At 37.0% G+C, this 24,627-nt stretch overlaps 1 protein-coding gene across 1 annotated transcript in view; it reads left to right on the forward strand.

Annotated features, from left to right (window-relative positions):
• The window catches only part of LINGO4 (leucine rich repeat and Ig domain containing 4), a 565,734-nt gene that overhangs the window by 254,756 nt on the left and 286,351 nt on the right, over nt 1-24,627 (forward strand). Inside the window, exon 2 of the mRNA XM_044079935.1 lies at nt 23,546-23,647. The gene's annotated coding sequence lies outside the window, so the exon portion shown is untranslated. The remainder of the gene's footprint in view (nt 1-23,545; nt 23,648-24,627) is intronic.

Consider the following 24,627-nt stretch of genomic DNA (forward strand, 5'->3'; position numbering starts at 1 on the left):
TACCAGGTAAAATTAATCTTCTTCCAGCAATAAAAATGCAGCTTTATATGCTATTAAATAGCAAAAAGTCTGTTTGCATTGCTTGTGTGCGTGTGTGTGTGTGTGTGTGTGTGTGTGTGTATAGATGAGGGCTCATGTCTGTGTGTGTGTGTGTGTGTGTGTGTGTGTGTGTGTGTGTGTGTGTGTGTGTGTATTTGCAAGCATGTGTCTTTGTGTATGTTTGGGAGTGCACATTTATGACATCCCTCTACACATCCCTCCCTCCTTGAGCTTTACCTTTTACCCACCCCTTACGTCCATTTATTTATTTTGCTTTGTTGAACTTCAAGCTTTGTTACACTAAGTGGGTCTCATTCCCTCATTCAGTGACTTGGTAACAGCTATACAATGCAGCACTAAGCCAGGCATGCTTAGTATACTTAGGTGACAGTAATGTCTGTTTTTCTGGGCATCTCTCCAAAAAAATAGGGTTCAAAGAGTACAGAACATCTACAAGTGTTAAATGGCATGTGTGAAACATTCTTAAAGATAGGACCACTCCTCTAAAAACTGCTTTTCTATTACTATAGAGGACAACAGCTGAAAATGAAGCATAAATGCCTTAAGCCTGTGGGGCAATACTTGGAGAGATGTGTACAATTTTAACTGTTAGGTGGGTGAGGAAGGGGCAACAGAATGAAATTTGCATATAAAATAGGAATTTCATGTTTGAGTCCTGTTAAAGTATTTGTTATACACCAAAAGTATTATATAACAGTCTGCTCAATTTGGGAGGTAAGCAGTATTAAGTGCTTTTACAAGAGTGGCACAAACTTTCAAATTTTTTTCTCTTTAAATTTGTCTACTTAAAGTTATATATGGCTAGGTGTCTCATGGTCCACATGATTGCATGCCTAGTATTATTCTTATGTTTCTATGTTTGTATAATTTCCTATGTCCCTATGTTCATATGACTGATTTCCTATGTTCCTACATTCATATCACTGACTTTCTATGTTCTTATTTTCATATGACTAATTTCCCATGTTCCTGTGTTCTTATGTTCGTATGATTCATTTCCTATGTTTCTATGACTGTGCAGGACAATGGAGCAGGAGCAGTAAGTGAAAAACATGGCCAGATTTAAAGACAAACTAAGAAGATGGAGATGGGGTGCAAAAATAAAGGAAGGGATTAACTGTAGTATGCATTTGTTTAATATTAATGAGGTAAATGAAAAAAATTAACAAAAGTTAAAGGATAATTGGATCAACCTGCCTTTGAAAGTAGTGGGGTCAGTTTAATATTGCAGTGGATGGATATATGTCTACTGTACGCACAGTTTGAAGAGAATGGTTTTCCACTGAGGCATAAAGTAGTTACACATAGTTGCTAGTTCACACTGCACTACTGTTTGAGGAAAATGGAATTATACCCTGACCATATGATAGAATCTGCCACAAAATGCAGAGCTGGGATTTGAATCCTAATACTTTAGTCCTACTTTTGGTGTGTGACACAAATTCAGGCTAGTGCAGTAACACCATTTTTCTACACTGCTGATATATTTATAATTCCGAAAAAAGTTCATAATAGGGATAATAGAACCAACCCACTCAGTGAAATGTAAATAAACAAAATATTTATGTTACTTTGTGCAGCCAAACAGTCATACTTAGATTTTCCTGGCCACTTATGTGTTAAAGTCAGCATCATCATCCTCATCATCAACAACATCATTTTGCCCATGTTTGCTTCAAGTCACTGTGTTGCATCAACTGTTACCACTTCTCTCTGCTCAGAGTCATTCTCCTACCTTCTTCAGCAGTCATGCTCACCTATCTCAGGTCTTCTTAAATGCAATCCATCCTGGGTATCATGTCTTTCAAATTCTCCTTTAACAAGCTGTCTCCCCCTTTCCTGCACATGCAGCCAAATCACAGTAATCTGTTCTCCTTGACTTTTTCTGTAATTGGGACTTCCCTTCTTCTCAGCCATACCTCCCACAAACTTGAAGCTGATAAGCTGTTCCACTGTTTACCTTCTCATCTGTATCTCAGTGTTAAGCTACTTCTGAATTACTCCATTAGTTACAATGATGCCTGTCTTGTCTGTCCTCAGACAGATCCCATGTGCTATCAGTTTTGCATTCCTGTCTCCTATCATTTGCTGGAGTTCCTCTTCAGCGTCTGTTTGCAGTACCACATAATTTGCACATAGCACCTTTGTCAATCTGTTCCCTCCAACCTGTTTCTTAATGTAGTTCATCACTAGTATGAACTGCAGTGAGCTCATAGCTGAACCCTGATACAAACCCACTCCCACTGGAAACCATACCTCTCACCTGTCCAGACTTTTACAAAATGTCCAGAATTGTGTGTCATACTTTTGGTCAGGTCCTTATAAAATTTGTAATTTCCTGGCAAATCACTGAGGATTGATGTCACCAAATAATAATAAATAATGACAGACACTTGAGTTCCAGACTTCATATCCTTAAAAATGCATAATAATGCAAAACCTGCTCTTCTAGCAACTATCTAAGCTTATATGAGCAGTATTTAAAATCTATCCCTATTTTTGGGCCTTTGCCCCCCCCCCCCCCCATTATTTTTGGCTTTCTCTAGATTTTCAGCACTGAGAGGTTGAGGTGTATGCTGGGAACCCCTCTGTGAATCCAAATATCATATCTACATTTTGTCATTGGGTCCATATACATAGTCTGCATTCATTCTATAAATGTTTCTGGGATTTTCCACTGTTGCTGGACTGCTCAAATCAGATTTCCTGTGACCTTGTTATATGCCTTCTCTAGCCTAGGAATGCACTCATTGCTATATTCTTCCTCAGTATCTGTCTCATTGCAAACATCAGGTCAGTTATACTGCATCCTGACCTGAATCAAAACTACTCATCTCCATCTTACCTTCTACCATTTTGTAAATGAATTAATTAATAACCATCTCCAGACTTTCATGCAGTGTTATAGGACTTTGATACCTTTGTACTGTCCATAATTGTGAATATCTCCCTTGTTCTTGTGCACTAAGCTAGGGATCAACCCCTATATCATTAGGTGGGTTGCAAACTGGCTCACAGATAGAACCCATAGTGTGAAAATAGCTGACTCCAAGTCAGACTGCCGACCAGTCACGAGTGGAGTCCCACAGGGTTCGGTCCTGGGTCCTCTCCTGTTTGGTATCTACTTCTCTGAAGTCCAGGCCAACACAAAGGGACTCTGGCTGACAAAGTTCACAGAAGATTGCAAGTTGGGAGCTATTATTAACCCTCCAAGTGATGTTGACATCCTGCAGAAAGGCCTCACTGAGACCATCGACTGGTGTCAGAACCATAGCCTTAAGCTCAATGCCAAAAAATATGTCATCATCCCATTTGCGAAAAACTCAGTTCCCATGAATTACCACATCGATGGTAGTGCACTGAACACAGAAGGCGTTGTAAGAGATCTGGGAACGCAGGTTGTCAGCAACCTCTCTTTTGACTACCATATTGCCACTGTGGTCAGAAAGTCCTTCTATGTGGCACATCTCATTACTAAGGGTTTTGCATCCAGGAAGAAAGAGGTCATTGTCTCCATCTACTCTTCCCTCATTAGGCCAATCATCAAGTACAATACCCAATTTGGCATGTACCTCACTAGACACCTGCAATAACTGGAGAAGCCGCAAAAGTACCTCACAAAGATGATCCTAGGCATTAAACAGTTGTTCTATATGGACAGACTAAAAAAACTCCAGCTATTCTCTGTCTCATATTGCCTACTTAGAGGCGATTTCTGCTTGACTTACAAAGCCATGTCTGACCCAGCTCTGTTAGAAATGCTAAATCTAAAGAAATCCCAATCCCTTCACACCACACGCTCCAGAGACCTCAACCTCAGTTTACTATCATATACCCGAAATGTACTCGGTCGACTGTTCACATGGTTGACCGAGATTGTGCGAAATTCACAATGTCGAACACCGGAATTGCCAAAATACATGTCAACTGCTACCTAGGGACAGGTTTTAACATGGGTAGAGATAGGGGCAGATGTGTATTTCGGCAATATCAGTGTTCGACATTGCCTACAGTCAATATTCCAATTTTCGAATAAATGATAGTAAACCCTCAACCTCACTACCACAATTAACAGAGCATGCTGGAGGGACAGGTTCATAACCCAGAGACTGCCCATACTATGGAATAGGCTTCCCATACATGTCAAACAGAGCACCTCACTGGCCCTCTTCAAGAGAAATCATGATGAGTGGATGGAAAATAGATAATTCACCCCGGGGATCACTCCAGTGGCTCTACTCGACAGAGGCACTGGGAACTAATGTCAAGTGGCAAGATGCCAGGGTAATCCTTTTGGCCAGGTTTGTAAAGGCTCCAGGACATTTAGCCAAGTACACACCTATGAACCTATGAGTGTGTATTCTCCAGTAATCTGGGATATGCATTTCTTTCCTTACCACAATGGGTACTGTCTGGGGCCATTCTATCCTAAATCACCCAATATCTTGTTCACATCTGTAATGACTTCATCTTCCTTAATGCACTTTGTATTGCTTCTACGGCTTGGCTCTCCATGCAGTAGCACTGTTTCTGTAGGGTTTCTTCATTCAGAAACTTCTTGAATAATGGTATTTACATACTGCTTTTAGGACTCTGTGCTTCTCAGTTTTGTATTAAAACACTTAAGAGCTGGGAGAGATAAAAGCAGACAAAAAAACAGACAACAAAATGAAACATAGCTGATAGGTTGTGCTTGGAAATGGTCATATACGACTAGTGAATCTGCTCAATAGCCAAAGTCAAATATATGAAGATAATTTGGTACTGTTTGCACAGGTACAAACAAGATGAATGACCTGTGTTATTACATCACCTTGTTTTTCCTAAGTGATTGTCTTTTGAAAAGTGAAACAAAAATTTTTTCAAAACATGCCGGTTTTTGTGTTATGAACTCTACATTCATTTTAAAAGATAAAAAATGTTTTCTTGTGATGAAGGTTTAGAGCAGAAAATGCCAACATTTGGGGAAAATTGTGCTTATATGTGTTTTGATACAGGTGGCATTTTGTTTTCAGTAATGAAAAAAAATATAGAAAAAGTAAACAGTAATGGATTTTCAATGATGTATGGCTACAGACAATTTAAGGGTCAACCAGAGCACCCAGAGAAAACCCATGCAAATATATAGAGGAAGTGACAACTCCACACAGGAGGCTCTCAAGAGAAGAACCAAACCAAATGATGACAAATGCTACCCACTTTACTGCTGTGACACCTATCCAGCATCATAGTTTGTAGTGAAAATAAATATTATATCATCATCAATACTACAGTGTCCTTTTCTTGCGGTGACACTCAGGATGCATACAGTCTTCATATTAGAAACTTAGAAGTAAAAAAAATCATGTTCTTTTGTAAAACAAAAACTTAAGCTTAATAATTCTTCCTTCTACAGCACTGCACAAGTTGCTGAGACACTGACTCAAACTGGATGAGTCTGAAACTTTATCTTTCATACAATAAGCTCTAAATAATTCGGTTTGCTGGAATTACAGGGATATTTTTCTCCTAAAATGAATGTCCAGCTAAATAAACACGAGGATTCAGAAATATGTCTGGCCTAAAGTGGTAAGGCTCTGGCAAAAAGAGTCTGTTAATACAATCATGGAAACCAGCAATTTAGAGACACATTAGCTGCAATGAGGAGAGAATTCATTATCAGGTCATTTGCATATCTCTGAATTGATAAATAATTTCCGCATGAGGTAACAGGAATTTTTCTGCTGCCTTTGCAGTAATCACCAGTGATGACCAATGCATCATATTAGCAGAGAAACCTCTTAATTCACTCATCCAAACACACACACGCACACACACACACACACACACACACACACACACACACACACACACACACACACACACACACAACACTCTCTCATACCACCATACCTATGTGTCCATGCATTTACAGAACATCTCTGATGTTGCCTCTCATTATTCACAGTCCCTTGCAAATCGCAAATGATTTTTCTTATTGTTCAGAAGATGCATTGTGATGCAAGGCCTGTTGCTTTATTAACTCTTTAAGTGGATCACAGTAATAGTTATGAAAACTCCCTGGTGTCTTATCTAGTGTTCCTTAGAACTTTGTCTAGAAGTCTTGAGCATGGCACTTGTGCATCAAGGACCACTACAGTCAGTCAATAATGCCAGATGTTAGACCTTCATGCTTCTTATTGTTCAGCAAATGCATTGTGATGCAAGACCTGTTACTCTATTAACTTTTTAAGTGAATTAGAGTAATATACAAAAATACTCAATGGTGTTGTCTAGCCAACCCCCCCCCCCCCCATCTTTTTAGTGCTGCAAAACCTGTTGATCTATCACTTTTCTGGTAATTAGAATTAAGAAAAGTATCCCTGGTGTATTGTGATTCCCCATTACATCTACCATCTACTGTTCATTAGTCTAGTGGTAGTTGAGAAGTATGCCCCCCCCCCACACACACACCCACACATACCCACACACACACACACACACACACACACACACACACACACACACACACACACACACACACAAACACACACACATGCGCACATACACATACACATGCACAGACACACTTAAATGGGCTTGCTGAAGATTAATGTCCACTGTTCACATGCTTACTGACATCATCACAATACACACACACACACACACACACACACACACACACACACACACACACACACACACATACACACACAAAAACACATACCCTATCTATCACCTAAATAACCCATCAGCTGCGACTACCCCAGCAGCAAAGACACACACACACACACACACACACACACACACACACACACACACACACACACACACACACACACACACACACTCACACACACATATATATATATATACATACACATATGCACTCACCTGATACCATTCATATCTTTACATACATTAACACATGCAGCCGCACACACATATACACTCACACCAACCCAACACTACCAATCTGCTAAACTGCCCAGCACTAACATCTGACATGATCTCCCCTACGGAAACTGACTGGTGAATATTAGATTTTGATCAAGTTAATTACCACAGTTGGATTAAGTAAGAATTTACACTGTCAAGCAGTTCTATGAATCACTCAGCTTCAAAATGCACGTTGCTCCTGAGGAAGGGCACATGGCTAATTGCCATATACCACTCTCCCCAAATCCCTCATTAGCATTTGTGGTAGGCCAGAGAGACAACCCACCGTGGTACTACACCTATTCCAGATAAGCACTGCAGTGAGGCTATTTATAAACTGGAAAGAGTTACTGCCACCTAAGTGGTAAGCTCTTTGAACAGTGTTCAAAAGTACTATATGTGTGGCAAGTTGAATCATTTTGTTCCATGCTACAGGTGAAACTTTCAAAAAAGTTTAAATTGACTAAAATACCATTAAATATCAGACATACTCACAAACTCCACAAATATCCATTAAAAAAGAGTGACCTTGTGACACTGAAAACAAACAAATGAAAGTGCTGTCACACTGTTAAAGATGATACTTTCACAGACCGCCCCCTCCCCAAAAAAAAAAATGGAAAGCATGCATAGGCATTGTATACACTGTGGGATTAAAGTCAGTGTTTATAATTCAAGTATAGAAGCTTTAACATTAGAACAGAGACTAACACTTAAAAATCTCAGGTTTCTGCAAATTATAGATTATACCAAAATATTTCACTGCACAGAGTGAGAGGCAAAATTACAAATGTTGATATTCAGAGGAAATGAGTTAATAGTACCACAGTTTTTACAAGAAATATTTCTACAAACTGTGTATTAAACCTCATCAATGAATGGCCTTAGTGAGCTAATTTCCCTGCTTTGACAGGTGCATAGCAGTTAAAGTTCAAGGATGGGCAAGTTGTAATAAAAAGTAAAAAGCAAGAGAGCATCATGAATTTAAAAAATATAAACATTTCATCCTATAACAAATACCTTCCCCCTTCATTTTCACTCATTATAAAGCAAAATATCTATTTACGTCAGTTTTAATGCAATGACATTTATAGGCATTTTAATTTTATTTTTATTTCAGTGCCAACATAGCAAATGACAGAATTTGATACTGTTTTATGGTCTTTATTTCTACTAGTGAATACATATTAGTCATCATTGATATAAGAATAGATATTCTGCCATTACTGAGCAAATAACTTCCACTTCTCCAAATGCATTCCACATCATAGGAATATTTTTTTTCATTGTGAAAACCAACATCTATGAAAACTAACAATGGTTTACAGATCAGTGGACAGCAATTCATTCAGTGCCAGTCACATGGTATTCAGGCATAAAACAGACAACTAATATTTAAATAAAAGCCAATGGGCTTGCTTCACTCTTCATGAAGCATTGATAGCAGCATGTAGAAAATGGACACATTTAAAAATAATTATTTATTTTCTTTTGTTGACCAGGTTAATCCCACTAGGTATTGACTATTCATAAAGACTTGAGTCATTTTGCAATGACATTATGAACCGTCCCCCAACTTTTTGCAAGAAGGCCATAAAGGGCTGATTTTTACAGGAGACTAAAAATGGCTGAGTTAGAGGAAGGATGGGCAGAAATTAAACATGTGTAGTTTATTTTTGAAGGAAAATGGCCTGCTGAATATAATAGGAGAGACTGAGTCTTTACAGACTTCATTTAAAAGAACATGGAGGGAATGTACTTAAGAAAAATACAAATAAAATACATCTAAACTCTATGCTGTTGGGAAGCCAGTTAAAATGTCTTCTGTGATTTTGGTGATTTCATTAAGACCAAAATACCAGAATAAGAGATATTTGGCCAAACACATAAAACTTTTGGGGGTGTCACTAAACCTAGCATGCCAAAGAGACAAATAGACATATGACCAAGCACATAAACCAGGAAGTAGAAATGTTCTAGTTGTATACAGAAAAAATTAAAGGAAAACTCCACCTTCTCCTACAACTTAATTCAAATCTTAGACTGCTTTCCTCCTTACAATATGGTTCCAATATTGTGTAGGTACCAGAAACCTGCTTGTACTTTATAAAACTTTCATTTCTTTGCCCTGGAATCAAAGGAAGGGAAATACCACAGATTTTTTTTAAACTTAATTTCTCATATAATTTGCAGAGGAAATTGTCTACATCTGCATGACGTACCACAGACACAGAGAAATGTGTAGTCAGGCACTGCTAACAATCTTACATAGGTAATTACTCCTGCTGATGCCAGGAGCACAACAGCTGCTGTAAAAAGAGAGAGGTGTGAAAGTGTTTTCCATTGCCTTTATTGCAAAGTGGAAAAGAACCTACACTGATTCACAGCTGCTTCCAATGTATCCATGCCTATCATAGCAAAACAAAGCAATTAGATCAGTCAATGGTTCAAAGGCAGTTGCCACCTCTTTTGACAAATTTATATAAGCATCACAGTACTGAAGTGCTAAGCTTTAAACTTTAAATGTGTGTTGTTTATACTACTTTACATTTTAAGATGACTTAAATGTAGTATCAAAGATTTTTATTTTATTTTTTTATTATTTTATTATTTTGACATTGTTAACTGGATTGGTCCGACTGAGCCAAAGCACAATTTCAGAGGACACCCGAGGAGAAAAGCTCCATATCCTAACAGACATTCTAAAAATATATAGATTGAAACATAAATTGAAACAAAAATTGAAACATCACTTAGTTGTGTAAGCAAAAAGATACAAAATAGTGGAACAAATTAGGAAGCTAAAGCTACATCTTATTTGAAATAAGGAAGTATCCAGGAAAAACCTTAAGAAATTAGTAAGAATAGATGAGCAAGCAGATATAGAGCATATGATATGGAGAAAGATAAATAAGAGGAATATTAGCAGAGTTGTTAATGTGGTAGGGGGCAGGAAAGAGGCAGGGGGTTACGTAGGGTCCTGGAAGGACCCAATCCATGAGTTTGAGAGGGTGTCTTTTAGTGCTTTTAGATTCATAGGTTCATAGATTAGTACTAAGTTAACTGCTCTTGTGAGCCATATTAAGCCTAGCCAATTATCCCTTGTGAGACTCAAACCCTGCACCTTGTGTTTGTAAGGCAAACAACTTAACCATTAGGCCACCCTCCCAACCCCTATTGTGTTAGTAATAGTTCTTACATTGAAATGTGGTTTGTTCCAGGCTTGAAACACTGAGTATTTATAGAAAAGTTTGTCAGTGGTTCTTTTGGGCTTGTATACATCCAAGAGATGTTAGTCAGAGCTTCAAAGTGAGTGTTTTGGGGGTATAGTAAGATACTAGGGAAGAGAAAGCACAGGGCATGTAGTAGGTTTGTTAAGGATGGAGTGAGTTATGTGAAGTTGTGATAGGAGGAATTGTTGGGGGAATTCTAACTACTGTTGTTTCTTTAGTGAAAGGCAGTGATGAGAGGTGCAAGTTTGGTTTTTCGAGCTTGGAAATTAGAGTAGATTGTAACTTTGTAGGGACTGGAGAGGCATAAATGAGACTGTATAGAAAGTATACATGTGCTAGTGAGAGTTTGGAGTCTGTAGTGAGGTGTTTTTGTTCCTGTATAGCAGACCCAATTTTAGTGAGTTTTTTTGAAACAGTTTTGAACTTGTAGGTCAGATTTCAACTGATCATCCATGATAATACCAAAAAAAGCTTTGTGTGGAATCCTACTTTAATCATTTTTGTTATTAACTGATGAGATAGTAGATGCTGATTTGTGAAGAGAAAGAGATTTTAGAAGGAAAAGAATACTTTTTTGGAGGATTAAGTATGAGCTGGTTTTCTGTGACCCATCTTTTAACAGAAAGGAATTAGTTTGGGGTTGTGTGTGAAGCTGAGAGAGATTGTCAGAAGAGGAGATTAATGTAGAGTTGTTTGCATATTGTATAAGAGAGGAGTGACAGCAAGATGTGTTAAGGTTGTTAATAAATGTGTTGAATAGTAGAAGTCCAAGAATGGAGCCCTGGGAGACTCCTGTTTGGATGGGGAGGAAGGGGAAAGAGGAGGTGAGCCACCTGACAGACTGAAGCCTGTTGGTAAGGTAGCTGGAGAACCAGTTGAGAGTGGAAGTGGAGAAACTGAGGTCATCTAGTTTTGTTAGAAGCTTAAGGTGTGAGGCCATGTCAAAAGCTTTTGAGAGGTCTAGGAACAGACAAGAGACAAGTTTGTTATTGTCTCTAGCTTCAGTGACAGTATATGTGAAAGATATGAGGACTGTAGCAGTACTATGTTTGGGGCAAAAACCATGTAGAGTTTTTGTCAGGAGATTTTTTTGAAGAAGATAGTTAAGAATTTGTGTATGTATGCATTTTTCAAGGATTTTTGAAAGTGGGGACAGAATGGCTATGGGCTTGAAATTGGAAGAGTCAGTGGACTTTTCTTCTTTGTACAGAGGTATGGTAAAGAATGTTTCTCAGATATCAGGGACTATAGTTTCTTGGATAGATCTGTTGATTAGTATAGAGATTCAATACACTATTGAGTCAGCAGCGAGCTTTAAAAAGAGGGGATAGATTATCAGCTGAAGGAGGACATGGCTTTAGTTTGCTGAGGAGAGATTTCATGTAAACAGTAGGAGCTGGCTTAAGTGGAAAGGGGGCTTTGTTAGTTGGAGGAGAGGGTGGAGTTAGGGGGTTGGTGTTGGGGTCTTTTTTGGATTAGTTTGTGGATTGAGGTGATAACGTATGAGTTAAAAAGGTGGCAGTTTCTTTTGCAGAGTTGTTAGGGCAAGGGTTTGATGTAGCAAGTCTTTCAGGGTAAAAATCTTATTGATAGCACTCCAGAATTTTTTGGGATTGGAGTGGTGGTTAGTTTGTGGCTTTTGGTAAAAGTTTTTCTTGTCATTGTTAATCTGTTATTTGGTATGGTTTCTGAGTCTTTATAGTTTTGGAGGTTTTTAGCCAGGTTTTCCAAGGACTATCTCTTTTATGCATTAGAGTTTGAGTGTCATGTGTAAGCAAGGGAGCAAAGTGTGACTTGATCCTTACTTTGTTAGGGATGCTAGGAGTTGAGACTATCTAGAAAGATGAGGTTGAATTTTAGTACAGTGTCATTAAGGGGAAGGTGAAAGAGGCAGGACCAGTTGATGGATGAGTGTCTATTGTTAAATGTAACAGGGATGAAACTAGAGAATTTATAGCATTCTTTGTATTTGTGAGATCTGCACAGTTGGAGGGATTATCTGTGGATGCAGATGGGTAGGTGGTCACTTAAGGTATCAGGCAATGTGCACAGGGTGTGGTAGAGTTTTGGATCTGATGTCAGGATCCAGTCTAGAATAGAGCTGGTGCTGGAGTGTTTGTTCATGTGTGTAGGGATTGAGATTAGTTGCAAGAAGCCATGAAGATTAATGCTGGAGTTAGATGAGTAGGTAGTTAGTGTTTTCCAGTCTATATTTACATCACCCAGGATGATAGCTTCATAAGGTATGTTGTAAGAAATCCAAAAGAGGATGTGTTCAAGAATGGGGATATTTTTCCCTGGTGCGATACAAATGGAAGCGAGTGCAAATTTTTTATGGGTGTTTAAATAATTTAGTATGAGTAATACTGTATGGTGAAAGCTCGGGAGTGAAACCGATAAAGAGGAAAGGTTATTTTTTTTTTCAGAATAGAGTACAGCAATGCCTCCTTTTTTTGGAATACTAACTAGGTGGAAAATGTTATACCTTGGGGGGTAGTATTTCATTATCAGAGATAAGTGGCTTTAGCCAGATTTTAGATAAGGTTATGATATCCAGAGAATGGTGGGCAATCCAAGATTGGAATTCAGTGTTTTTAAGGATGTTTTGTATGTTCAAAGACAGAATGGTTAAGTTTTTGGAGGTAGAAGAGGAGAGGCGGAAGGGGGTATAGAAGGAGGGGGGAGATAGAGGTGAAGGGTGGATTTGGCTGTATGTGGAGGAGTTGGGACGAGGATTTGGGTGAATATCATCAGCAAGTAGAAGGGTTTTAGTATGCAAAGTAAGTGGAGGAGCATATGAGCAATAAGTGTGGTATTTTGACTTAGATTTTTGGGGAAGTGTTAGATTATTTTGAATTTAATGTGGTGTGTGTATAAGAAGTTGTATAGTAAGGGAGCAATTGAAAACGAGAAAGTTGTTTCATTATTATTGAGGGTATGTGTGAGTGTGGCAGGTTAATATGGTATTTAGTTAACAGGGACAGAAGGAGAAGTAATGAAGTAGTAAGGGGAACGAGAAATATGGTAAGGAAGGCTATGAGTGTAAGAAAGAAAGAGCTTTATTGGGTGGGAGGATGGTTACAAGGGTGAGTGGTTGAGTAGAGGGTTTAGTTGGGATAGGGAGGAATGAAGGAGAGTGAAAGGTAATATGCAAAGGATAGCAAAGGTTAGTTAAGTTCTAAATGTTGATGTGGGAGTGGGACTGGGTATAGGGGTGTGGTATAGTTGGTGGGGGAGAGTAGGAGGTTGGCATATAGCTAGGATTGTGGTTAGGTAGGAGGATGTGATAGTGGATTAGAGAGTTTAAATTTCTAGAGGCGGTTGAAATGGGGAGTGGTTAATATGGACAAGAAACACCTTCTGAACACCAAAGGAACTCACTTCATAAGAAACACCATCAACACCATAACCATAAAAAAATACTGACAGAGATGATGTTAACCTTTTATTGCACGTTCCGATACTTCAGACATTTGCCTTCAATGGAACAATTTGTTACCAAAAAACTCCTCCTTATATACCAAATATATAATCGCTTATCAAGACAATTAATCAATTAATTAAATAATTAAATAATTCGTAATCATCACTTGCTGATTCTCTTAAAGTGTAATCACACAGTGCAATGCATGAATATATGCAACTAATGAAAAAGGGAAATATTTTGATCTCAAAAACATTATACACCCATATGCAAGCAGAATATAGAATATAAACAATTATTTCATGTATACACAAAATCATTCATATACATATAAAATACTGTAAACTTTCAAAACTTATGCATTTATAAAAATCTAAAATGAGAGTTTTTATATGAATGTTGCTTATTTGTTCATATTCCATTAACCTTCCTGCTTTAATTGTTAATTTTGATCACGATTTATAATTATAAATTTCATACTACTCCTGATTTTTACAAAGTCATGTTACTATCCAAATTCATTCCTCTGGTATGTTTGTTTGTGTCTTTTGGCTTTTCCCGGTTAGGGGTCGCCACAGCGGAACTCCGGTCCGCTAATGATTGGCAGTAGATTTTTACGTGCTGGCTTGCCGGCCCTAATGCACAACCTTCAACGAAGGAATGCCCATTCACGCATGTCGCCACACAGAAGACGCTCTAACTGAGAATCAAATGGGCAACGTCTAACTGTGAGGTGACAATGCTACCGCAGCACCACCACCGCAGATCATTCCTCTGGGATGTAATGTGTGATAATTAATTATAATTCTATTTTCAAGTTTATTTAATTCCCCTTTACAATTACCTGCAAATACTTTAGGTCATGCCAATATGCTGAAAACAACCCCCCCATTGATCCGTTGTGCATGGATATAAAGTGATTAGCTACAGGGCTTTCCACATTCTTCCTTCTGATATCCCTAATGTGCTGTGATCTAAAATGTGAACCTTCACCTTCCTGATGGTCTGTCCTATATACCATTGTATATCCGTGCAGTTACATCCAATTATGTAGATTACCTCACATGAATTGCAATCAAACTTTTCCACGGCAAAGTATGATTTTCCATTAATTTCAATACCATGTAAATTCTTAACTTTCTTACACACCAAACAATTCCCACATCTATCCATTCCAACTGACTTACCATCCCCGATCTTATGAATTCTTCTATTGTGTAGTTCTTTTAAATTATTATGCCTGCCATATGAGAATGTTAATGTGTTTGGGAAAAGATTTCCCACCATAACATCCTCAGTCACTATATCCCAAAATTGTCTCACTATTTCTTCCATGATTCCAGAAAAATCAGAAAATTTAGTTACAAAAAATAATTTTTGCTCTTCTTGTTGAGATTGATCTGCTTCTCCACAATAGCAACTTGCCCCATATCCTTGCTTACAAACCTTCTGCTGGGCTTTAGAATGGATCAACTCAGAATAACCCCTCGAAGACAACCTTTCATACACTTCAACCATAAAGCCTTCTCTAAACTGCTTTTCAGAAGTGTTATAAAAAATCTGTCTAAATTCCCCATATGGCAGTGCTATAAGTAGATGAAGGAGATGCATACTATCAGCATGTAAGAACTTGTTCACTGAAGTAGGGTTTCTATATGGTCTGTGTTGCATTTTGCCCTACCCATTTATGTAAAACTCAACATCTGAAAAAGCTATGTTGTTATCCTTACATTCCCAGACAAATTTCAATCCATGTGTGTTTCCATTAAGATCATCCATAAATTTTTTAAACTGCAACTGACTACCCCTACATATAAAAATGAGTTCATCTGTGTAATTTTTGTAGTAAACAACATTGTTGATGAAGAAAGAATTACGAAACATGAATTGTTTTTCAAATTCACCCATGTATATAATGGCATAAGAAGGGGCAAATGCTGCCCCCATTGCTGTACCTCTTGATTGTAAATAAAAATCTTTCTTCCATACAAAATAGTTATGTGTTAAACTAAATTCCAAAAGAGATAACAAAAAGGAGGTACGGAGGCCTTCTCCCATCACTTTTGCCATGGCTTCTAATCCCCATCTTTTATCTATATTTGTATATAAAGCTGACACATCAACAGTGGCCCAAAAGTATTCTTTATCCCACTCCATATTATATAAATGCTTACAGACTTTACTAGTGTTCTTAATATGGGACACAATTTGTGCCAAATATTCTTTAAGATGGCAATCCAAAAATGTATTGACTCTTTCTATATAGAAGCCTATGCCTGAAATGATTGGGCTCCCAGGAGGATTCCTTAAATTTTTGTGAATTTTTGGTATAGCATAGAGATAAGGGTACTTGGGTTCACTTATAATCAACTTCTTGACATCATTTGGTTTCAATTAACCCAGCCATTCCCCTCTTTCCAATAATTCACAAAGTTCCTCGCTGAACTATTGCACCAGGTTTCCAGATACATTTTTATAAACATTTGCTTCCAATAATAAATCCTGTACCATGTTCTCATAATGTTCAATATTCATGACAACCCAATTACCCCCCTTGTCCACTTGTTTAACAACTATTTTATCTAAAAGTGTTCTTAAATCTTTTAATGCTAGCCATTCATTTTTACTAAGATTGTAATCCATGTGTGTGTTTACAGAACTTACAAAACCCATATTCAGTTCTGGCACACGCTGTGTTCTCAAGCACATTAATAACATTAGAACACTTGGAAGGTGTAAAAGTACTATTGGAAGGAAAATTAGGCACAGGCATAGGCCCATAACCCATACAGAATTCCCCACAGCAAGATTTATCATGTTCACAACTATCCTCTAAAAGCTGTGTATCAGAATCAAAATCAAATACACTTAAATTTAATAAATCATCATCCTCAGATATATTAAATACATCCTGAATAGGTTCTTTCTCCCGTTCATGAAAAAATACTTTCAGATTTAATTTGCAAACAAATATCTATAATGATGTCCGCTAATGCAGGAATCCTTGTGGGTACAAACATGGCCCCTTTCAGTAACACATTGTGCATGCATTAGTTAAATGTACACTAGATAAATTAACCACATCTAAACTAACATCAGTAATACACAGAGAATTCAATGTTTTATTTTCATTCAACAAATTACAAAGTAACCCAGTCAAGTTAGGCAAAACATTGTCAATTGTCAAGTTCTCATTTGTATGCACATTCAGAGAGTCCATTAAGGAAGAATGGGGCAAAAACCATGTAGAGTTTTTGTCAGGAGATTTTCTTGAAGAAGATAGTTGAGAATTTGTGTATGTATGCATTTTTCAAGGATTTTTGAAAGTGGGGACAGAATGGCTATGGGCCTGAAATTGGAAGGGTCATTGGAGTTTTCTTCTTTGTACAGAGGTATGGTAAAGAATACTGCCCAGATATCAGGGACTATAGTTTCTTGGATAGATCTGTTGATTAGTACAGAGATTCAATACACTATTGGGTAAGCAGTGAGCTTTAAAAAGGGAGGGGGGGGTAGATTATCAGCTGAATGAGAACATTGCTTTAGTTTGCCAAGGAGAGATTTTATGTAAACAGTAGGAACTGGCTTCAGTGAAAAGGAGGTTTTGTTAGTTGATGGAGAGGGTGGAGTTAGGAGGTTGGTGATGGGGTCTTTTTTGGATTAGTTTGTGGATGGAGGTGATAAAGTATCAGTTAAAAAATGTGGCAGTTTCTTTTGCAGAGTTGTTAGGGCAAGGGTTTGGTGTAGTGAGTCTTTCAGGGTAAAAAATCTTATTGTATATACTACTTTGAAAAGCAAAACAAAAAAAAAAACGATACCACCAAGACAACGAACAGTCCAACCTTTTATTACTTAGCGCCTCGGCTATACAGCCTTCACAGAGTAAAATAACATAAAAAACATCAGAATTATATACACATAAAATTTACAAGTCACACCCACTGCAATTAATCAATTAAGTTAAATCAAATTAAATTACATACTTCCAGTCACATTCCTTATTTAACCCTAAGGGTTCCAAAGTGTTAAACTTTAAAATATATAGTGTTTCCTTTTTACATAGCTTAACATCCAGATTCACTAATTCCCCCAAAGATACCTCAACCTTTTCTAAGACACAACCAATAATGTGATTAGGGTTACAATTATGAAATTCAGAAAAATGTCTACCAAGGGGGCTATCAATTCTAGCATTTTTTATGTCTCTTAGGTGTTCTTGAAAGCGAACTTTAAAACTTCTGCTCGTCTCACCAATGTAATATTTATTACAACTACATCTAAGAGCATATATAACCCCACATGTATTACAATAAAAATTACCCCTAACCAGGAATTGATGTCCATTAATATACTTAAAGCCATTGATCATATTTTTACATATAGAGCATTTATTGCATGGTATGGTGCCTTTAAATATAGGCATCTCAACACTGACATTCATTATAGGTAGTTCAAATTGATTATGCATAACCATGTCTCTAAGGTTTCTGGCTCTCATAAGAAATTTTTAATCTTTGTGGCAGCAACTTATTTAACTCCTTGTCTCTAAGCAACATGGGCCACAATTGACGAGTTGTATTAGCTATTTTATCACTAATAACATTATAAGTAGTTACAAAGAAAATATTACTCAAATTCTCTTTCTTATTAAGTACACATTCAGCAGAAGTATTATAAGAATTGTCATCAAGCCAAGAATTCATTCTACCCCTCATGTTTTCAAACCTCACATTATTTTGGGCATTGGGCCACCTTAAATTCATAACTCTAACCTTAGCTTCTTTAACAATGTCCATCTTATAACCTTTATTTAGGAACATATTTTCTGATTCCAAAATTTCTTGTATAAAGAATTTATCCCTATTACATAGTCTATGTATCCTTAACAATTCATTATAAGGTAGAATCGTTATTAGATGGTCTGGATGTCAACTATTACTATATAAAAACTGATTTTTATAAGTAAACTTGTTATGTAGCCCAGTGTTCAATTAGCTGAGCTTAATATCTAGAAAATTAACTTCTACGCCAAGATGAATGCCATCAAATTGTAGATCCATATTATTAATTTGTAAGTCTTCCACAAAATGAGTAGCTGCCTCCATGGGGCCATCACATAGAAAAATTAGGTTGTCAATGAACCTTAAATAAAGCAAAACTTGGGTTTTATAAAAATTATGATGATATACCTTATCAGACTCAAATTTACCCATTACCAGGTTTGCATACATGGGGGCAAAAGCTGCCCCCATTGCAGCACCATGCAGTTGATGGAAGACTCCCCATTAAATGTGAAAAAGTTGTGCTTTAAACAAAAGACCACTAAATCAATCACAAAATGGGACACAGGGGAATAGCCAAAAAACGGAACAGAGCTTGGACACCAACCACATGCCTGATGTTGGTGTACAAGTTTCCCATCCATGCATAACCAATACATAGAACTGTTCCATTCAAAACCCTGTATTTTAGTTAGAAAATCTTGGCTATCTCTTATATACGAGGGTAATCTCAAAACATATTTTTTCAAATACTCATGTAAAAAAGTTCTGATAGGTTTTAAAAAATATTTTTCAGCAGACACAATAGGTCTTCCAGTCAATTTTTCAAGGCCTTTATGTGTCTTAGGTAAACAGTAGAAGATAGCCAAATTGCTATATTCTACACTAAACTTTCTTAACACACCATTGGCAGAAAATAACCCAAATGTTTTCCCTTTTCCAACAACAACAAATATTCATCAATGACTTTAAAATATCTATCTATATTGCATTTTTCATAAACCTCAACATCATTTAAATGCATTTAACCCATATCTAAATACTCTATATAATTTAAAATCACTATTTGATTGCCTTTTTCTGATGGCTTTACAACAAAGTTTCTATCTCTACAAAACTTGCAAAATTCAGTCCATTGCAGTTTATCTAAATTAAAATGAACATCAGATTTATTATACATCAGTGCAATATAATGTTTTTCTATTTCAAAATTGATAGTAGAAATATAACTATGTATACTTGTACTGGTATATGGAGGAATAAAGTGACTATTGACTTTAATTGCATTAGTATCCAGTTCTGTATATGCATTAGCAGCACTGTATTCATCAGCAGCATTACATTCAATTTCATTCTCATCAAATTTCTCTACAAAATAAGAATTGCATGAATAAAAGGAGTCTTCCAAGGTTGTATCAAAACATCCATCATTAGCACCATTAGAATTATTACAAAATCTTATTGATAGCACTCCAGAATTTTTTGGGATTGGAGTGGTAGTTAGTTTGTGGCTTTTGGTAAAAGTTTTTCTTGTCATTGTTAATCTGTTTTTTGGTATGGTTTCTGAGTCTTTATAGTTTTGGAGGTTTTTAGCCAGGTTTTCTAAGCACTATCTCTTTTATGCATTAGAGTATGAGTGTCATGTGTAAGCAAGGGAGCAAAGTGTGACTTGATCCTTACTTTGTTAGGGATGCTAGGAGTCGAGAATATCTAGAAAGATGTGGTTGAATTTTAGTACAGTATCATTAAGGGGAAGGTGAAAGAGGCAGGACCAGTTGATGGAGGAGTGTCTATTGTTAAATGTAACAGGGATGAAACTAGAGAATTTATAGCATTCTTTGTATTTGTGAGATCTGCACAGTTGGAGGGATTATCTGTGTATGCAAGTGGGTAGGTGGTCACTTAAGGTATCAGACAATGTGCACAGGGTGTGGTAGAGTTTTGGATCTGATGTCAGGATCCAGTCTAGAATAGAGCTGGTGCTGGAGTGTTTGTTCATGTGTGTAGGGGTTGAGATTAGTTGCGAGAAGCCATGAAGATTAATGCTGGAGTTAGGTGAGTCAGTAGTTAGTGTTTTCCAGTCTATGTTTATATCACCCAGGATGATAGCTTCATAAGGTATGTTGTGAGAAATCCAAAAGAGGATATGTTCAAGAATAGGGATATTTTTCCCTGGTGGGATACAAATGGAAGCGACTTCAAATTTTTTATGGGTGTTTAAATAATTTAGTATGAGTAATACTGTGGAGTGAAAGCTTGGGAGTGAAACAGACAAAGGGGAGAGGTTATTTTTTTCAGAATAGAGTATAGCAATGCCTCCTTTTTTTGGAATCCTGACTAGGTGGAAAATGCTATACCTGGGCGGGGGGGAGTATTTCATTATCAGAGATAAGTGGCTTTAGCCAGGTTTCAGAAAAGGTTATGATATCTGGATAATGGTCGGCAATCCAAGACTGGAATTCAGTGTTTTTAAGGATGTTTTGTATGTTCAAAGACAGAATGGTTAAGTTTTTGGAGGTAGAAGAGGAGAGGAGAGGGGGAAAGGGGGTATAGAAGGAGGGGGGGCGATAGAGGTGAAGGGTTAATTTGGCTGGATGTGGAGGAGTTGGGACCAGGATTTGGGTGAATATCATCAGCAAGTAGAAGGGTTTTAGTATGCAAAGTAAGTGGAGGAGTATATGAGCAATAAGTGTGGTATTTTGACTTAGATTTTTCGGGGAGTGTTAGATTATTTTGAATTTAAGGTGGTGTGTGTATAAGACGTATAGCAAGGGAGCAATTGAAAACAAGAAAGTTGTTTCATTATTATTGAGGGTATGTGTGAGTGTGGGTGGTTGCTTTAAGTGTGACAGGTTAATATGGTATGCAGTTAACAGGGACAGAAGGAGAAGTAATAAAGCAGTAAGGGGAATGAGAAATATGGTAAGGAAAGCTATGAGTGTAAGAAAGGAGGAGCTTTATTGGGTGGGAGGATGGTTACAATGGTGAGTGGTTGAGTAGAGGGTTTAGTTGGGATAGGGAGGAATGAAGGAGAGTGAAAGGTAATATGCAGAGGATAGCAAAGGTTAGTTAAGTTCTAAATGTTTATGTGGGAGGGGGACTGGGTATAGGGGTGTGGTATAGTTGGTGGGGAGAGTAGGAATAGCTAGGGGTATGTTTAGGTAGGAGGATGTGATAGTGGATTAGAGGGTTTAAATTTGTAGAGGCGGGTGAAATGGGGAGTGGTTAATATGTATACAGTATAAATGTATGTGGGGGTGGGTGTGAATTAGAGGTAGGGTGGGGAGTAAAGTGAGCCTGAGCATAGAAATGGTGAATGAAGCGGGCTAGGCCAGGTACTTATGGCAGACTGAGAACAAAAAAATAAGCATTCAGCCAAGCTGCTAGGAGTCAATGCAGCTGTAAGTATTCTTAGTAAATGGTGAAGAGACATTACGGCTATCTAGTTTTATTGTATTGAAATAGCCATTTCCAGGTCCAAGATAAAAACAGGTGGAAGGTAGAGAAGGTGGAGTACAGAAATGGCAGTAGTGTATAGAAAATCAAAAAAGGGTGAGAGAGTAGGATATTAGTAGAGGCAGTGGTGTGCCCTCAGCCGTTACACACAGCTAAATTAAGTAGAAACCCAGGATATAACCCACACTGGCAAGTATTTAAAATTTGTTGCCGTGCTCATGTAGTGGACCTGAGGAGGGTTACTGAGCTTTGGTCTGGTTGAGATGTGTTCATGCAGCATATTTTAGACTGGGAGTTACAGCCTAATAAAAAGAAAAAGTGAGTGGATTTTATATGAGTAGAGAGAAAAGTAAGAGGATTATTTTAGTAGAGAGCTGGATGCCATGCAGTGTTGTACATGACAATAAATAATATATTCAGTGGTGTGTTTTTAGTGTTAACCAACATATAGCAAAGATAACTCTGGTGGTGAGAAAAGATGAGAAAAATCAGAAAATGTATTTTCTTGTAATTCTTGCAAATTAACAATTCATTTACCAAAGTGTAGCGGGGGGGACTATAAATTCATCTTGGACTACAAAAAGATTCTTTGACAAAAGCCTGCAATTTAGCTACTTTTTTGGTTGCAGCTCTATAACTCCTTAGTGTACTGTAAAAAAGGTTGTGAGACATACACAAATGAGGGCCATTTAAGAAATAAAAGAAGCAGTGCTGTTACAGAAGGTATATAAGATGATGGTGACTGACACTAAACCCGTTATATGTCAATGGCATGAGAATACACCACTACTTCCTTATGTCTAGCATGACTCATATAAAGCAGACTTAAAATGGATTATGGGAAAGAGAAAGGCCTAAAGTAAAACAAGATCACATTGATATGTCAAGCCCCATTTTCAGCAGTTTTGCAGAAAATATATTAAAATTCTATAGGAAGCAGTCAGAGTGATTTTGAGGTGTTAAAATAGCTCAGAAAACAAAGTGAGAGAAAAAAATTGATTTTTTTTTTTGTTTTAAGGTAGAGTTTTCCTTTAAAAAAGAAGTGATGAAAGTAATGAAATGGAAGAACAAATAAATCAGCAGTAGAGACTTCTTATCAGCTTCAGATATACAGCTACTGGTTCAACAGTGAATCATCTTTTTACAATGAATCTGAATCACAAATCTTTGGGTTTATGTATTCTCTTTGGTAATGCACCCATATATGATATAATGTTTAAGTGTGGCCAATTTCCTAATTAGTAACAATAAATATTTAGCTGTTTGGAATGAAAATACTTTTTTTTTAACATCACCAAGTCTAAAAAGGGAAGTAGATTTGTTCTGTTGAGAAATAAATAGGTTTCTATTGAGGACAGAAAGAAGGAAAGATTTGCTATTACTAAATCAAGAACTGAAATCTTGTAGGAACTGGAGTGGAAACTGGCAGAGGAAGGTTTTTCTCAGATTAGTAGATAAACAATTAATGCATATTCCTAGTATATTTTTTGTAGGAAATACCAACAGTAAGTATTTAGGCAGTGTGGCCATCTTAATGCACAATTTACGCCATCTTAATGCACAATGTAAAAATGAAAATGTGAATCTTTTGAGGAGGTTGGACATGATAAGGAAATGTGAAACACAAATGTAACAAACATGGTAATGATCATTTTGGTCTGATTTTATTAAAGTATCTCAACTTGAAGACAAGAATGTTGCTGTTCAAGCAGAAGACGGAGAACAAGAAATTACACAGAATGAAGATGAAAATATTGATAATGTACGAGTAAAAGGTGAGAAACTTGGGTTACTAATATTTGAATTTTTGTAACAGTAAAAACAGATGTATAGTGTTAGCAAAAATCAAACTACCAGAAAGTATTAGTATTGCTTCAAATTAAGTTATAGAATTTAATTCAGGAAGACAAAGAGTTGCTATATTAAAAAAAGATCAAAAGCACTGAAAGAAAAATAAAAAATGTCTAAAAATGTCAATTAATATATCCATTACATGTTTAAATGTTAGCAGTATTAAAACTGATGAAAAAAGATATTCTGCATTACAACGGGTGAAAATTAATGAAAACATATTGTTTATATGATGTATGAAAGACAGAGGTTTAAGGAATGATGGAAGGAGTGTGAATACTGGCCAGTTAGTTCATACAGATGTCCTGGTACAGCAGCATTAATACAAAAGGTATGGATGTTTAAATGTTGAAATTGATTATAACTGAAGAAAGATATGCTGTATAATGTGATCTGAAAACATGGGATAATAATCAACAGTGGAGTACCTAGGCCATTTGGAGCCCATAGCAAGACCCTCATTTGGTTACTGCACACAACAACCATGATAGGTATATATATATATATATATATATATATATATATATATATATATATATATATATATGTGTGTATGTATATGGTTTACCATTGAAATGTCGCCGTGTAATTGCACGGCTATGTAGTATTCGAACAACAGATGTTCGAATACTTCATATGTGTGCAGGTTACATGAGCGAACGTCATTTTTGCGAATGGACTGTGCATTCGCAAATAAAATGTTCACTCATGTAAAGGGATCGCGGTACAGTGTGGTTAGGGAAATACATCCCTTTCCTAACTGCAGTGCGATCTCTGAGTTGGAATATTAAGTTGGGGGGGTGTGCGGGGGCGCAGCCTCACATAAACTGGATGTTAGGTTAGCTAGTTAGGGAGTTATGGGAAGGGTGGGATCACTGTTAAGTGCTGAAAATGTCGTGATCGA

Source organism: Protopterus annectens, chromosome 8.part0 (genome assembly GCF_019279795.1).
Source record: "Protopterus annectens isolate FY-2018-M chromosome 8.part0, PAN1.0, whole genome shotgun sequence".
NCBI lineage: Eukaryota > Metazoa > Chordata > Ceratodontiformes > Protopteridae > Protopterus > Protopterus annectens.